This window comes from Chionomys nivalis, chromosome 4 (genome assembly GCF_950005125.1).
Source record: "Chionomys nivalis chromosome 4, mChiNiv1.1, whole genome shotgun sequence".
NCBI lineage: Eukaryota > Metazoa > Chordata > Mammalia > Rodentia > Cricetidae > Chionomys > Chionomys nivalis.
Window position 1 is genome coordinate 77234603 of NC_080089.1, and position 15835 is coordinate 77250437.

General features: G+C 39.9%; 1 protein-coding gene and 1 pseudogene across 1 annotated transcript in view; one reads left to right on the forward strand and one right to left on the reverse strand.

The window, feature by feature from the left end:
• Positions 1-3280: 3280 nt before the first annotated feature.
• LOC130873536 (protein Dr1-like) lies at positions 3281-4266 on the reverse strand (annotated as a pseudogene).
• LOC130872484 (glutathione S-transferase A2-like) overlaps positions 3833-15835 on the forward strand; it is a 33683-nt gene continuing 21680 nt past the window's right edge. The window contains exon 1 of the mRNA XM_057766467.1: positions 3833-3940. The gene's annotated coding sequence lies outside the window, so the exon portion shown is untranslated. The remainder of the gene's footprint in view (positions 3941-15835) is intronic.

A 15835-nucleotide genomic window follows, 5' to 3' on the forward strand; every position in this document is an offset into this window, starting at 1 on the left:
GAAGAAATAACTTAATGCCCAAGAAAACACAATCATAAGACTGATGGATAATGAAGACAACCCAGCATTTAAAAAATAGATTCAACAGAGACATAAGAGTATTGAAGAGGGGCTGGAGAGATGGCTCAGAGGGTAAGAGCACTGACTGCTCTTCCAGAGGTCCCGAGTTTGATTCCCAGCAACCACATGGTGGCTCACAACCATCTGTAATGAGACATGGTGCCTTCCTTGCCAGCAGTACATTGTATGCTTAATAAATAAATAAATCTTTAAAAAAAAAAGAGTATTGAAGAGAGCTCAAGCTGAAATTAAAGAAAAACTGAAAATCTTAATGATCCAATTAGAAAACTGAGTGGAAAGTCTCACAAACAGAATGGGTCAAGTAGAAAAAACTTTATCAGGCCTCAAAGATAAAGTAGAGGGAAGAGATCACACAATGAATATGAAATTAAAAATATATAAAGAAATATTCCAGAAATGTGAGACACCATGAATATACTAACTGTTATTTATGGGCACAGGTGAGAGAGAAGACTCCCAGGTCAATGGCAGAGACAAGAACTCCAACAAGATCTTAGAAGAGTAGTTCTCAATCTTCCCAATGCTGCGACCCTTTAATACAGTTCCTCATGTTATGGTGACCCCTACACTCTGATGGACAAATTTTCACAAAAAGAGTAAAGATGCAGACTAACTACAATTCAGCAATCAAAGGGGGTTCAGTAATCTGTAGACAAGACTTCTTGACAAAAAACAGAAAAATCAGAAATAACTGATGTGCATCAAATGGACTTAACAGAAATCTACAAAATATTCCACCCACACACCACAGAATATACATTCCAGCTCAAGGAAATTTCTCTAAATCAGACCACAACCTAGGAGAGATCTTAACTGTAGTGAAACAATTTTATGAAAGCATTTCTTTTCTTTTCTCTTTTTTTTTGCTTTTTTTACTTGATATTTATTTACTTTTTTATAAAACACATCAGAATTTTATTGCTTGAATACAGCATATGAAACCACAAGAACATTAAAATGAAAAGTCACTAGGCTTCAAACATATAATACATTATCAGATGCAGTAAAATATTAATTAACCTGAAGTCTGCATCAGAAAAAAAAGTATGGAAAAATATCTAAGGTGTTTGAGAAGCATACACTTAAAACAAAGTAAAAGAATGTTGCAGGGGGCTGGAGAGATGGCTCGGTGGTTGAGAGCATTGCCTGCTCTTACAAAGGTCCTGAGTTCAATTCCTGGCAACCATATGGTGGCTCACAACCATCTGTAATGAGGTCTGGTGCCCTCTTCTGGCCTGCAGACATACACACAGACAGAATATTGTATGCATAGTAAGTAAATAAATAAATAAATAAATAAATAAATAAATAAAAGAATGTTACAGTACAAATTAGAATAGCCAGCAGTGACTAACTTATTTTTGTAGACTAAACTACCTACCTTTGGTACTTAACCTTTTTGAAAAAACAATTCCTTCTAGGTTTTTCCAAACACTTCATGGGTATATCCATGAAATACCTTAAAATAGCTTCAGCATAAAGGATTCAGCAAAATTACTATCCTTTTTACTACCTTTTCTGTTATACTGGGAAAGTATATCTATCTGATAAATGCATAACAATTATTTCCCTTTTTCTAAAACTGCAAAATATGAATATTAAGAAATCTAATACTTATAAACTCTACTTAGCTCTCCAACTGAAATTAAAATCCTGGCAGCTAGGATCTCTTCTGGGGCTTGGTAAATACAGAAATTTAAATGACTAGGCAACAGACAAAGGAACTTAATGACTTCCTTAGATGGCATTTTTTTGTTTCCAAACACAAGCAATACACCATTTCTCCAAATACACTGGGTCCCTCTCACAAACACTATCACACTTTAGTCACTGAAACCAAATTCAAGCTTCTCCCTATTAACAAGCAAGTTAACACTTCATATAGGGCTGGTCAGTTATGACACTTTTTAATCAAAGCAAAACTTTAAAGCCATCACTCAATTATGAGGGAGAGATGTCATATCAAGAATTAACACTGGACTTTTAAGGTCACCTAGTCAAGAAAATGTAAATGTTATGCTAAAACCAAACAATATGTAAACTACATGTTAAATAATATTTTTAAAGCCCTCTCTCATAGCAAACATGTTCATTAGTTTTCATTTATTTCCCCTAGCAAGTCTGAATATCCATGAGCCTCAGTTAAACCAACGGAACCCAAGCAACAGTTGCATAAGTCTTACCTCTATACACAAATGACATAAACATGAACTAAGCAAGTAATACTATCAACAGTTACCAAACTGGAGTGAAACAGTGCGAATCACAACAGTCTTCAAGATTAGCCAGTTTCTGAAATGGCAAAGTGTAGCTCAGGATAAATTATACTATAATAAAACTAGTCTTTACTGTTACACAAAACAATAACAAAATCAAAAACATAACTCACCAAATTTATACAGCTATTAGTGAATACATTTCCTTTCTAGTTTTTGAATGTCTTGTTTGAGTTTTTCTCTTAGCAAGTATATTTACCTGAGCATATATAATTGTTGCTGCATATATACTCACTTTAAAAGACAAAAAAAAAATTTAGATACTATATAGAACTGAATTTTTTCTGCCAGACCTGATTCAATGTATTCTGCATCACACCATGCCCCATCTCAATATAAAACTCTCAATTTTAGTTCAGTTAAAAGGGCAGAGAAAATGCAAATACAAATTAAGACATCTGTGTAAATTTCACTATATTTTTATAAACCTGACATTTTCTGTAATACTGTTTATAGAACAAATAAAGGGTTCACACTGCTCATAGATTCCAGAAACACCATTACAAATTCAAAGCTGATGTTATATTGAATCTTAAATTTTTAATGTTGAAAGAGACAGTTTTGCCGGGCGGTGGTGGCGCACGTCTTTAATCCCAGCACTCGGGAGGCAGAGGCAGGCGGATCTCTGTGAGTTCGAGACCAGCCTGGTCTACAAGAGCTAGTTCCAGGACAGGCTCCAAAACCACAGAGAAACCCTGTCTCGAAAAACCCAAATAAATAAATAAATAAATAAATAGATAAATAAATAAATAAATAAATAAATAAAAAATAAATAAAAAAAAAAAAGAAAGAGACAGTTTTACATGTAAAGCACAGCAGTTGAAACCTGATAGCAGACGTCTCTAGAACACCAACGGTAAGTCCACCAGGATGCATACACAACAATTACAGATAAGCATTTCTTCCACACGTTTATTTTATTTTTATTTATTTTTTATTTTTTTATAGAGGACACCATCATCTTCATCTTGAGAAGATCCTGCCTGATGGGATGCGCTGGCTGAGGCTGCAGCAAGCTGGGCTTGTTGGGCGGCTTGCTGCATTTGAAGCCATTCCTGTTGGGCCAATCCTGCTTGTTGCTGTCTAGCCTTTGCAAACAATTCCTGTTGCTGTCTCAATAGCTCTTCCTCAAGAATGCCAAGGTTTTCCAAACGAGAACTGGCCTTTCTTCTTTTTAGCGCTACTGTCCTGCGTTCTCGTAAGACTTCTTTTACTTACTGATGTAAGAGCCAAAGCCCAAACTTCCGAGTCCTCCTATGATGTGCTCTGGGGAAATCGTCTTCTTTTCCGACTTGTTGCAAATCTCATTGGCTTCCGAAGATACAAGGTGAATGAATTCAGTGCAGCAGTTCACGACCAGCTCTCGGGCGTCGTTGACCACCCGGACGTTAGGGAGAGTCTCTTTGATCATCTTATTTATAGCTGTTCTATAAATAAGATGAGAGTGAGATCATCATCGTTGCCTGACGAGGAAGCCATTGTACCTTCCTGCCTTTCAGGCCCCAACTTTTAAACTCCGCGACTCTGGTCCACCACTCCGCGAAGATTTCAGGCTGTTGGGGGAGCTCGGAGAAGAGGAAGAGGTGGGTTCGAGGGCCGAGAACGCCCACTGTGTGGGAGATTCTAGTGCGCGTCGGTAGGGAAGGTCGGGGTGCTGAGGGCTCCCGCCCTCTGGTACCGGCTCACAGGGACCCGGACGGCACGGGAGCCCCTCAGGCCCGGGCGGACGCCCACAGGCCCGGCTCTACAGAGCCGGAGCCCCTGCGGCCGCCGCCACCAGCAGCGGCGGCCTCGGCCAAATCACCCTTAGGGCACCCGCGCCGCCGTTTCACAACAGTCTGCCAAGGCCACCCGCGAACCAAGGCGAACGGGACCGAGCACAGCCGGAGCCACCGCCAGCGCCGCCGCTGCCAAGGCGAGAGCAGCTGCGGAAGCCGCGGCGCTAACTGTGGTCTCGCTGTCTTAACTTGATATTTATTGAGCTCTACATTTTTCTCTGCTCCCCTTCCTGCCTCTCCCCTCCCCCTTCAATCCTCCTCCAAGGTCCCCATGCTCCCAATTAACTCAGGACATCTTGTCTTTTTATACTTTCTACTTACCATGTAGATTACATCTATGTAAGTCTCTCTTGTTGTCTTGGTGTCCGTATTATTGTCTAAGTTCTGAGATTGTGATTTGTGGGCTGATTTTCTTTGCTTTATGTTTAAAAACCACTTATGAGTGAGCACATGCGATAATTGTCTTTCTGTGTCTGGGTTACCTCACTCAAAATGATTTTTTCTAGCTCCATCCACTTTCCTGCAAAATTCAAGATGTTATTTTTTTTCTGCTGTGTAGTTCTCCATTGTGTAAATGTACCACATTTTCCTTATCCATTCTTTGGTCAAGGGACGTTTAGCTTGTTTCCAGATTCTGGCTGTGACAAACAAAGCTGCTATGAACACAGTTGAGCACATGCCCTTGTGGCACAATTGAGCATCCTTTGGATATATACCCAAGAGTGGTATTACTGGGTCTTGAGGAAGGTTGTTTCCTAATTTTCTGACATCCAAAGGGGCTGTACCCATTTACATTCCCACCAGCAATGCGGAAATGTTCCGTTTACCCCACAACCTCTCCAGCATAAGTTGTCATCAGTGTTTTTGATCTCGGCCATTCTTACAGGTATAAAATGGAATCTCAGAGTTGTTTTGATTTGCATTTCTCTGATGACCAAGGATGTTGAACATTTCCTTAAGTGTCTTGCAGACATTTTAGATTCCTCTGTTGAGACTTCACTGTTTAAGACTGTACTCCTTTTTTTTTTAGTTGGATTATGTGTTCTTTTGATGACCAATTTCTTGAGTTCTTTGTATATTTTGGAGATCAGACCTCTGTCTGATGTGGGGTTAGTGAAGATCTTTTCCCATTCTGTAGGCTGTCATTTTGTCTTGTTGACTGTGTCCTTTGCTTTATAGAAGCTTTTCAGTTTTAGGAGGTCCCATTTATTAATTGTTTCTCTCAGTGTCTGTGCTGCTGGGGTTGTATTTAGGAAGTGTTATCCTGTGCCAATGCATTCAAATGTACTTCCCACTTTCTCTTCTATAAGGTTCAGCGTGGCTGGCTTTATGTTGAGGTTTTTGATTCATTTGGACTTGAGTTTTGTGCATGGTGATAGATATGGGTCTATTTTCATTCTACATGTTGATATCCAGTTATGCCAGCACCACTTTTTAAATATGCTTTCTTTTTTCCATTTGATACTTTTTGCTTCTTTATCAAAAAGCAGGTATTTGAAGGTGTGTGGATTGATATCCGAGTCTTCTATTCGGTTCCATTGGTCCTCCTATCTGTTCTTATGCCACTACCAGGCTGTTTTCAGTACTGTAGCTCTGTAGTAGAGTTTGAAGTCAGGGATTGTGACGCCTCCAGAAGTTCTTTTATTGTACAGGATTGTTTGGGCTATCCTGAGTATTTTGCTTTTCCATATAAAGTTGAGTACCATTCTTTCAAGGTCTGTGAAGAATTTTGCTGGAATTTTGATGGGCATTGCTTTGAATCTGTAGATTGCTTTTGGTAAGATTGCCATTTTTACTATGTTAATTCTACTTATCCAAGAGCATGGGAGGTCTTTCCACTTTCTGGTGTCTTCTTCCATTTCTTTCTTCAAAGATTTAAAGATCTTGGCATACAAGTCTCCCACTTGTTTGGTTAGAATTATTCCTAGATATTTTATGCTATTTGTGGCTATTGTGAAGGGTGTTGATTCTCTGATTTCTTCCCCAGCCCTTTTATCATCTGTGTACAGGAGGGCTACTGATTTTTTTGAGCTAATCTTGTATCCTGCTACATTACTGAGAGTGTTTATGAGTTGTAGAAGTTCCTTGGTAGAATTTTTGGGATCACTTATGTAAACTATCATATCATCAGCAAACAGTGAGAGTTTGACTTCTTCTTTTCCAATTTGTATCCCCTTGATCTCCTTTTGGTGTCTTATTGCTCTAGCCAGGACCTCAAGAGCTATATTGAATAGATATGGAGAGTGGACAACCTTGTCTTGTTTCTGATTTCAGTGGGATCTCTGGGAGTTTCTCTCCATTTAGTTTGATGGTGGCTGTTGCCTTGCTGTATATTGCCTTTATTATGTTTAGGTATGTTCCTTGTATCCCTGCTGTCTCCAAGACCTTTATCATGAAGGGATGTTGTATTTTGTCGAAAGATTTTTCAGCATCTAATGAGATGATTATGTGATTTTATTTTTCAGCTTGTTTATATGGTGGATTACGTTGACAGATTTTCGTATGTTGAACCATCCCTGCATCTCTGGGGTGAAGCCACCTTCATCATGGTGGATGATGGTTCTGTTGTGTTCTTGGATTTGATTTGCCAGTATTTTATTTAGTATTTTTGCATCAATGTTCATGAGTGAGATTGGTCTGTAATTCTCTTTCTTAGTAATGTTTGGGTGTCAGGGTGATTGTAACCTCATAGAAAGAGTTTGGCACTGGTCCTTCTGTTTTATTGTGTGGAATAATTTGAGGAGTATTGGTATTAGTTCTTCTTTTTTCATCAGTTATGGGTCTGTTTAATTTGTTTATCTGGTCTTGATTTAATTTTGGTAAGTGATATTTATTCAGAAAGTTGTCCATTTCCTTTAAGTTTTCCAATTTTGTGGAGTACAGGTTTTCAAAATATGACCTGATGATCCTCTGTATTTACTCCCTGTCTGTTGTTATGTCTCCCTTTTAATTTCTGATTTTGTTAATTTGGATATTCTCTCTCTGCCTTTTGGATAAAGGTTTGTCTATTTTGTTGATTTTCTCAAAGAACCAACTCTTTGTCTCATTGATTCTTTGTATTGTTTTCTTTGTTTTTATTTTGTTGATTTTAGCTCTCAATTTGATTATTTCCTGTCGTCTAGTTCTCTTGGGTGAGTTTGCTTCTTTTTGCTCTAAAGTTTTCAAATGTTCTGTTAATTCATTAACCTAACACTGCTTTCATTGTGTCCCAAAATTTGGGTATGTTGTGTGTTCATTTTTGTTGAATTTTAGGAAGTCTTTAATTTTTCCCCTTATTTCTTCCTTGACCCAATGATGATTCAGGTGAGCATTGGTTAATTTCCATGTGTTTGTGGGTTTTCTGGAATTAGTATTGCTGTTGTCTTCTAGTTTTAAACCATGGTGATCTGATAAGATACATGGGGTTTTCCAATTTTTTATATTTGTTGAGGTTCGTTTTGTTACCCAGTATGTGGTCAGTTTTTGAGAAGGTACCATGAGGTGCGGAGAAGAAGGTACATTCTTATCTGTTTGGATGGAATATTCTATAGATGTCTGTTAAGTCCATTTGAATCATAACATCTGTTAGTTCCCTTATTTCTCTGTTCATTTTTTTGTCTGACTGACCTGTCCAGTGGTGAGAGTGGAGTGTCGAAGTTTCCCACTATTAGTGTATTGGGTTAATGTATGATTTAAGCTTTAGAAGTGTTTCTTTTATATATGAGGGTGCCCTTGTATTTGGGGCATAGATATTCAATATTGAGATTTCCTCTTGATGGATTTTTCCTGTGACTAATATGAAATGTCCTTCTTTGTCTCTTTTGACTGATTTTAGTTTGAAGTATATTTTGTTAGATACTAGTATAGTTACACCTGCTTGTTTCTTAGGTCCATTTTATTGGTATATTTTTCCCAACCCTTTACTCTGAGATGATATCTGTTCTTAAGGTTGAGATATGTTTCTTGTATGCAGAAGAAGGATGGATTCTGTTTTTGTATCCAATCCGTTAACCCGTGCCTTTTTATAGGTGAGTTGTGTCCATTTATATTAAGGGATATTAATGTGATTGCTATCTCCTGTTAATTTAGTTTTCATAGTTGGTGATGTTAATTTGTGAATTTTTCCTTTCTTTGGAATTTGCTGTTATGAGACCATCAATTGTCTGTGTTTTTGTTGGTGTAACTAACTTCCTTGGGTTGGACTTTTCCTTCTAGTATTTTGTATAGGGCTGGGTTTTGGTTAAATCTGGTTTTGTCATGGAATATCTTGTTTTGTCCTTCTATGGTGATTGAAAATTTTGCTGGGTAGAGTAGTCTGGACTGGCATCCATGGTCTCTTAGTGTCTGGTTGACCACGACTTTCTGACTTTCATTGTCTCTAATGAGAAGTCAGGTGTAATTTTAATAGGTCTACCTTTGCATATTACTTTGCCTTTTTCCTTTGCAGCTTTTAATATTCTTTCTTTACTCTGTATGTTTAGTGTTTTGATTATTATGTAGTGAGGGGACTTTTCTTTTGATCCAGTCTGTTTGGTGTATAAGCTTCTTGTATCTTCATAGGCATATCTCTCTTTAGGTTGGGAAAGTTTTCTTCTATGATTTTGTTAAATATATTTTCTTTGGTTTTGAGTTGAACCTCTTCTCTTTCTTTTTTTTTTTTTTTTTACCTATTATTCTTAGATTTGGCCTTTTCATGGTGTCCCATATTTCCTGAATATTTTGTGTCAAGCTTTTGTTAGATTTAATATTTTCTTTGACTGATGAGTCTATTTTCTCTACTGTATCTTCAGTGTTTGAGATTCTCTCCTCCATCTCTTATATTCTGCTGTTTATGCTTGTGTTTGTGGTTCCTGATTGTTTTGTCATGATTTCTGTTTCTATGATTCCCTTGGCTTGTGTTTTCTTCACTGTCTCTATTTCAGTTTTCAAGTCTTGAATAGCTTCTTTCATATGTTTGTTTGCTTTTTCTTGGTTTTCTCTAAGTGATTTGCTTATGTCTTCCAATTTTTTTTGTCTTTTCCTCCATTTTTAAAGTGAATTTCTCATTTCCTGTTTAAGAGTTTCAAATGTTCTCCTGAAGTTATTTTTTAGGTCATTTTCTTCTGCTTCATCTGTATTTAGTTGTTCAAGTCTTGCTGTTGTAGGGTTTTTAGGTTTTACTAGTGTCATGTTGCTCTTTGTGATGTTGCGTGTGTTCTTACCTTGTCTACTGATCTTTTCCTCTAATAGGTGTGGTTGGGGCTGTCTGTGATTCTGTTGATTAGTCTTCTAGGTGCTAGTGAATCCAAGGCTCAGATGGGTGTTCCTCGTGGTACAGTCAGTGCCATGGTTCTAGTTACCCCATTGGTCACTCAGTGTTCCTGGAGATCGCTCAGCACTCATGGGCTTTGTTCCACTCCCTTGGAGTTAGCTGTCTCAGGCCTGCTCTAGCCTAAGTTGTTGGCTCCGACCTGTTTCTGTCAATGTCCCTGGTCTGAATCCATTCCTGCATAGGTCCCTGGCTTAGGGTTTGTCCTGCAAAGGTCTCTGGCTCTGGTCTATTCCCTGGAGTTCCTAGGCTCAGGTGTGCACAGACCCACAGAGGACCTGGCTCAGCCCTAGTTCCTCGGAAGTCCTAGACTCACACCCATACACATAGGAGTCCTGGCTTAGTTCTACTCCCTTGAAGATCCCAGATTCACATCTGGACCCTCAGTAGTCTCTGACTCTGGCTCACTTGCTCAGCAGTTACACCCTTGTACCTGTTCTGGTAGAGTTTGCTGGCTCAGGTCTGGTCAGCCAATGTCCTGGGACTGGATCAGCTTCTACTCCCATGGAGCTTCGAAAATCCATTTTTAAAAAGCCCTGGCCCACCTGGACTCACAGAATTCTGCCAGGGGGCCACTAGACAGGAGAATAGCAAGATACAAATGATATGAAGAGTCGGGTGGTGGTGGTGCATGCTTTTAATACCAGCACTAAGGAGGCAGAGGCAGACAGATCTCAGTGAATCTGAGGCCAGTTTGGTCTACCAAGCAAGTTCCAGGAGAGTCAGAACTGTTACACAGAGAAACCTTGTCTCAAAAAAAAAAAAAGCCAGGCAGTGGTGGCGCACGCCTTTAATCCCAGCACTCGGGAGGCAGAGGCAGGCGGATCTCTGTGAGTTCGAGGCCAGCCTGGTCTACAAGAGCTAGTTCCAGGAACCAAAAGCTACGGAGAAACCCTGTCTTGAAAATTCAAAAAAAAAAGGGGGGGGGGGAATGGGGAAAGGTGGAATGTAGAGGGGGAGGAAATACAATATATAAGGAGTGGGAGAGGAACAAATCATTAATATGTGAAAAAAGTCATAAAGAATTATTTTATATTTGCCTAAAATTACACATATATGCTGGCTACTTTTATGCCAACTTGACAAATCTGGAGTTATTTAGGAAGAGGGAATCTCAATTGAGAATAGACCCCTCCACACATACCATGACTTGTAGGCACACCTGTAGTACATTTTCCTAATTAGTAATTGATGTAAAATGACCCAGCCCATTGTAAGTGGTGGCACCTAAGGGAAGGTGGTTCTGGGTTTATAAGAGAGCAGACTGAAGAAGCCTGCAGGAGCGAGCCCGTAACCAGCAATTCTCCATGGCCTCTGCTTCAGTCCTGCCTCTAGGCTCCTGCCTTGAGTTCCTATCCTGACTTCCTTGGGTGATGGACTACAAGCTGTAAGATGAAGTAAACCCTTTTCTTCCAAGTTTCTTATGACCATAGTGTTTATCACAGCAACAGAAACCCTAACTAAAACAATATATAAGGTATTTGTAACCGTTTATTTTCAACGGAGTTATGCCACTTGGGATAATAATGTTTCCCCCAAAGTCACAGACTATGTACTAAAAATCTCACTACCAGGTATGAGACACTCCCTTTTGAGTTGTTGGCCAGAGAAGTGAAAGAGACTTCTTGTTGGCATAGCTTGTTTGTTCCTGGCCACTCATATCTGACATCCATTTTGTTGGCGGAGGCTGTTCATTTGTTCCCGCCTGCTCAGAACTGAAATAATCACAAGAAACTATATTATTTGCAATACTGTTTGGTCAAAAGTGTAATTGTATTTCTAGCTAGCTCTTACATCTTAAATTAACCCATTTCTATTATTTTATATTTAATCACAAGCCTCGTGGTATAAGGGCAAGTTTCCAGCTGGCAGCTTGCGTCTTTCTCCTCTGGTGGTTACACGGCATCTCACTGCCTGTCTCTATGTATCTTTTCCAGTCTGGCTATAGTCTGTTAAGCCATTGACTTAAAGCAGGTTTTTATTAACCAATGTCAATACAGCATATTCATAGCATACAGAGGGGAATCCCACATACACTCTCCAAACAACATACGCTATTATTTGAAGATAAGTACCCATGGCTAAAGATACCACACACATCTGACACAGGACTTGGAGGATTCAAGCTGGGACTTCCCTGAAAGCCTCCCCTCTGAGGACTCACTTCCATAACACCAGCTGGGACTGTGCAAGCTGCCAGGGGAGAAAGGCAACCAATAGCCCTACCTCGCTGTGATGCCCATGACCCCAAACAACAACCAGCATGGCAAGATAGACCTAAAGTTCATATCTTGATAGTAACCAACAGCTTTCTAATTGGACTTATGCCTTGATCAACATGAGGGAAATCATGCCTGATACTGAGAGAATCAGCCAACAGTCAGGACTAGCGAAGCCAGGGATCTTAGAGGAAAACATCATACTACCATCTTCCTAATTCAGTATAATTCCTACCTACATTCTAAATACTTATTCTTATAACCACAGATAGGTATAACTCTCATGGAAGAGAAGGTGATAAAAATATAATTCTTTTACTCTTTCCGTATGCACCTAACAAAATCAAATAACTACCATGTTATGGCTTAATGGAAATTTATGCTAAGAAATTATACAAGTAGGTATAACATCACTTTGTAGTAGATTATAATAAAATAGTAACACACTAGTTCAGAATGGAGGTAATAATGGTTTCTTTATTTAGGGGTAGACTCACAAATCAGCTATCCTCTGCGTGAGTGGGGAACAAAAACAGAATTCAGCCAAAGGGCCACACATGTTTTTTACATCTGTATGTATAGTACATGTGACCACACACAAAGTGGGCCAGTATTTTAAAGGTTGTGGCTGAAGGAGTTCCCACAGCATCACCTCTCATGAATGAAGCTTCTATTTGAAGTAGTTGGGAACCATAACAGAAAGTCACAAACGGTCAAAATGCAGAGAATAACTGACTGAATACATAGGCCCAACTGATAATCTACAACACAGCTCCCACAATTAAGGCTCAGGGTACACCATGGAAAAAGAAGCAGAAGGATTATAAGAGCCAAACAGACAGAAGTCTGCTGCGAAATTGTGCCTTCTATGACAGGAATGCTACGCCCATAAAATCTCAACATGGCTGCCTGAACAAGACCTGAGCAATTCCAACACCAGTTGACAGCCCAATATAGATGAAGGAAATCTTATGGGTCACACCCATAAAGTGCTACAAGCAGTTAGCAACTGTTGAGAGAGAATTAGGCTTTCTCAGGGATGAGCCACTTGATTGGATCCAATACCAAGGGGTCAACCCTAGACACAAACATGCAGATAACACTAGACAGATCAGCAGAACATATTTATGTTTATTTGTTTATATGTGTATATAACAAAGACTAAAGAAAAGGAGACTGTGAATTTTTTAGAGGTTGGGAGGGGTGCATACTGGGAGGGAGGAAAAGAGTGGAGAATGATGTTATTATATTTTACTTAAATTTTAAAAGAAAAATCTCAAAGTGAATACTGGTGAAGGTGTCATAAAATGACTCACGGGGTAAGGGCGTCACTGCCAGATTCACCACCCTGAATTTAATTCCCTGATTCCACAGAGTGGAAGGGGGAATCAGCTCCACTAAGTTGCCCTCTGACATTTATGTACACACTGTGACATGCATACATGTGTGCACACTTACATGTAAACACATAAGTATAAAAGTAAATGGCTGGTGACAATGTGAGGAAAGAGAAACCCTCGGTGACTGCTTGTGTCTTTATCTGGGCTTTGGTGCCAGGGTAATAGTGCATCATAAAATGAGTTTGGAAACCTCTCTTCCTCTTCTGCTCGTGGAACAATTTGGTCCTCTGGTGTCAGTTCTCCTTTAAGTGCGGTAGACTTCTGCAGTGACTCCATCTGGCTCTGGGCATGTCTAAGTTAGGAGACTTATTATTACTGCTTCAGTCTTACTGCTGGTTATGAATCAGTTTAAGGACTTTTCTTCTTAGCTTAATTTTGCCACATCCTGTGCATTTAGATATTCATCCATTTATCTTAAATTTTCCAATTTACTGGCTTAAAAGTACTTAAAGTACGTTCTTATGCTTTTCTGGATTTCATTAATATATGCTGTCAATGTGTCCCTTATTATTTTCAAGTTTGTTTGTTTTTTGTTGTTATTGTTTGTTCGCTTGGTTTTCTTTTTTTCTTTTAGGTTTTTGCTTTTCTCTCGTCACTGTGTTTTCTGGTTTCCTCCATTCAGCCAGAGAGAGCACAGAAGCACTGAGAGCTGGGAGAGGGGATTCCTCCCAACAGAACAGTGGTGACTGGGGCCCTGGGTGAGACCACATGTTCTCATAGAGGGACAGGGAATAGAGAGGGTTTAGGACCTTGTGAGGCAGGGGACATCTGCATAGTTCTACCCCACTGCAGACATGACAGAGTAGCCCAGACTTTCTAGGGTCATGGATAATATCACTGTACTGACAAGTTAGCCAAATCCAGAGTTCTGTAGTTCACTGCTGATGGCTGATCCTTCATACGAAGATATTTTGAGTTTTATGATACTTGCAAGTGGAAGCATCTCAGGGACCACATCTCCAGGCAAACAGCATCAGGGAATGTGCTTAGAGGATTCTGAGGGGTCAGAGGACAGTGTGGGTCTGTGTTGAAGAGAAGCTGAAGGATAGGGAGTAAGAGATGGGTTAAAACACCTCTGGGAGAGAAGACGCCCACAGGGATGTCCCCAACTTCCACTCAGCCAGCAACTCAGAGATTCTTCTGGACAAATATCACTGTGTTCAGCCATGTCTGTGGGTGGAGTTGGGGATTGATGGCAGGTTCACAGTTTAGACTGTGGGAAGTTCCATAGAAGGCTTGGAAGAGTCATAGCTACTGCATCTGTCTTTTGGTGACATTTGGTGACACTCAGACTTTGATAAAAATAAAAGTCACACAGCCAGGGCTATGTAGTAAGATCCTGTCTCAAACAAACTAAATGCAAATAAAATTCAGAAATGTGCAAAGATTCTCTAATTTGTTAAATGTACAAAAAAAAAAAAACCAAACAAACAAACAAAAAAACCCAACAAAATTTCTAGGCTACCTTCCACCAAACTTCTAGTGTTTTCCAAGCCCTGCTTCAGCCTGTCCCTTTAAGGGCCCACATTAACTTTGATACTGTGATCTCTTGCTTCATCAACATGGGCTGTCATCTCTGGGCTCATTTACTGAATTTGAAGGACACCTGATGCTAATGATTTGGGACTTGGAGTTCCAATATTTTTTTAAATTTGGCACACTGTTTGCTTTGGATTGCCTTTTGACTAATAAATACCTATCAAGACTCAAGTGCTTCTTTGGTAAAATTCTGCCTGACTGGACTCTTCCAGAACTTTCAGCCCTCCCTTGACTCCAAGATCTGCTCACTCCACTCCCACCCTTATGGGCCCAGGGCTGAGATTCTTGCAGCCTGTGGACATATGCAACTCCTCTCTGCCTGTGAGAATTATACACACAATGTACCCTAATCACAGCTGCCCTGAGGGAGTTGTGTGCCATGCAGCACAACTGTATCTCACACTATCAGTGAGGAGCTCAGCTTTCCCTCTGAGACACTGGGCTCAGAGATAAGTTGGCAAGCCGAAGTTAGTGAGCATTTGAGCCTTGAACTCAGAGTTCCCAGCTCTTCGCCATGCAGCGTAAGACACTGAGCCAATTGGATTTGTGTACAGCAAAGTCAATCCTGTGCCATACTGGCTGTTCCTTTCGTTTTGTTTTGTGGTACAGGAAGTTGAAGCTATACCTTCCCACATGCTCTCCTACTCTTCTCTATCCTATGCCTTCTTTTCCACCCTTGGTTTATTATTATCATTATTATTATTATTTCATGTGTGCATGTCTTCGTGTATGTATGTTGATTATATATGCAGCTCTCATAGAAGCAGAAGAAGGCATTGGATCTTCTGCAGATGGAGTTGGATAGTTGTAAGTCTCCTGGGTGCTGAGAACCAACTCCCATCCTCTAGAGCAACAATCTCTCTGACCCCATTTCTAATTGGTTACTTCTGTATATTTACTTTAGGGACAGTGTCTTAGTTAGGGTTTCTACTGCTGTAGACAGCCAACATGACCACAGCAACACCTGTAAGGGAAAAGCATTGAATTGGGCTGCCTTACATTTTAAGAGGTTTAGTCTGTTATCATCATGGTGTAACATGGTGACATGCGGCAGACACAGAGCTAGAGAAGTAGTCGAGTGTCCTACGTGTTGGCTTGCAGGCCACAGGAAGTGGGATGAAATACTAGGCTATATCTTGAGCACATATGAGGCCTCAAAGCCCACCTCCACAGTGACACACTTCCGCCAACAAGGCCGACCTCCTTAATAGTGCCACTCCCTTTTGGGGTCATTTTCTTTCAAAGTTTCCCTCTG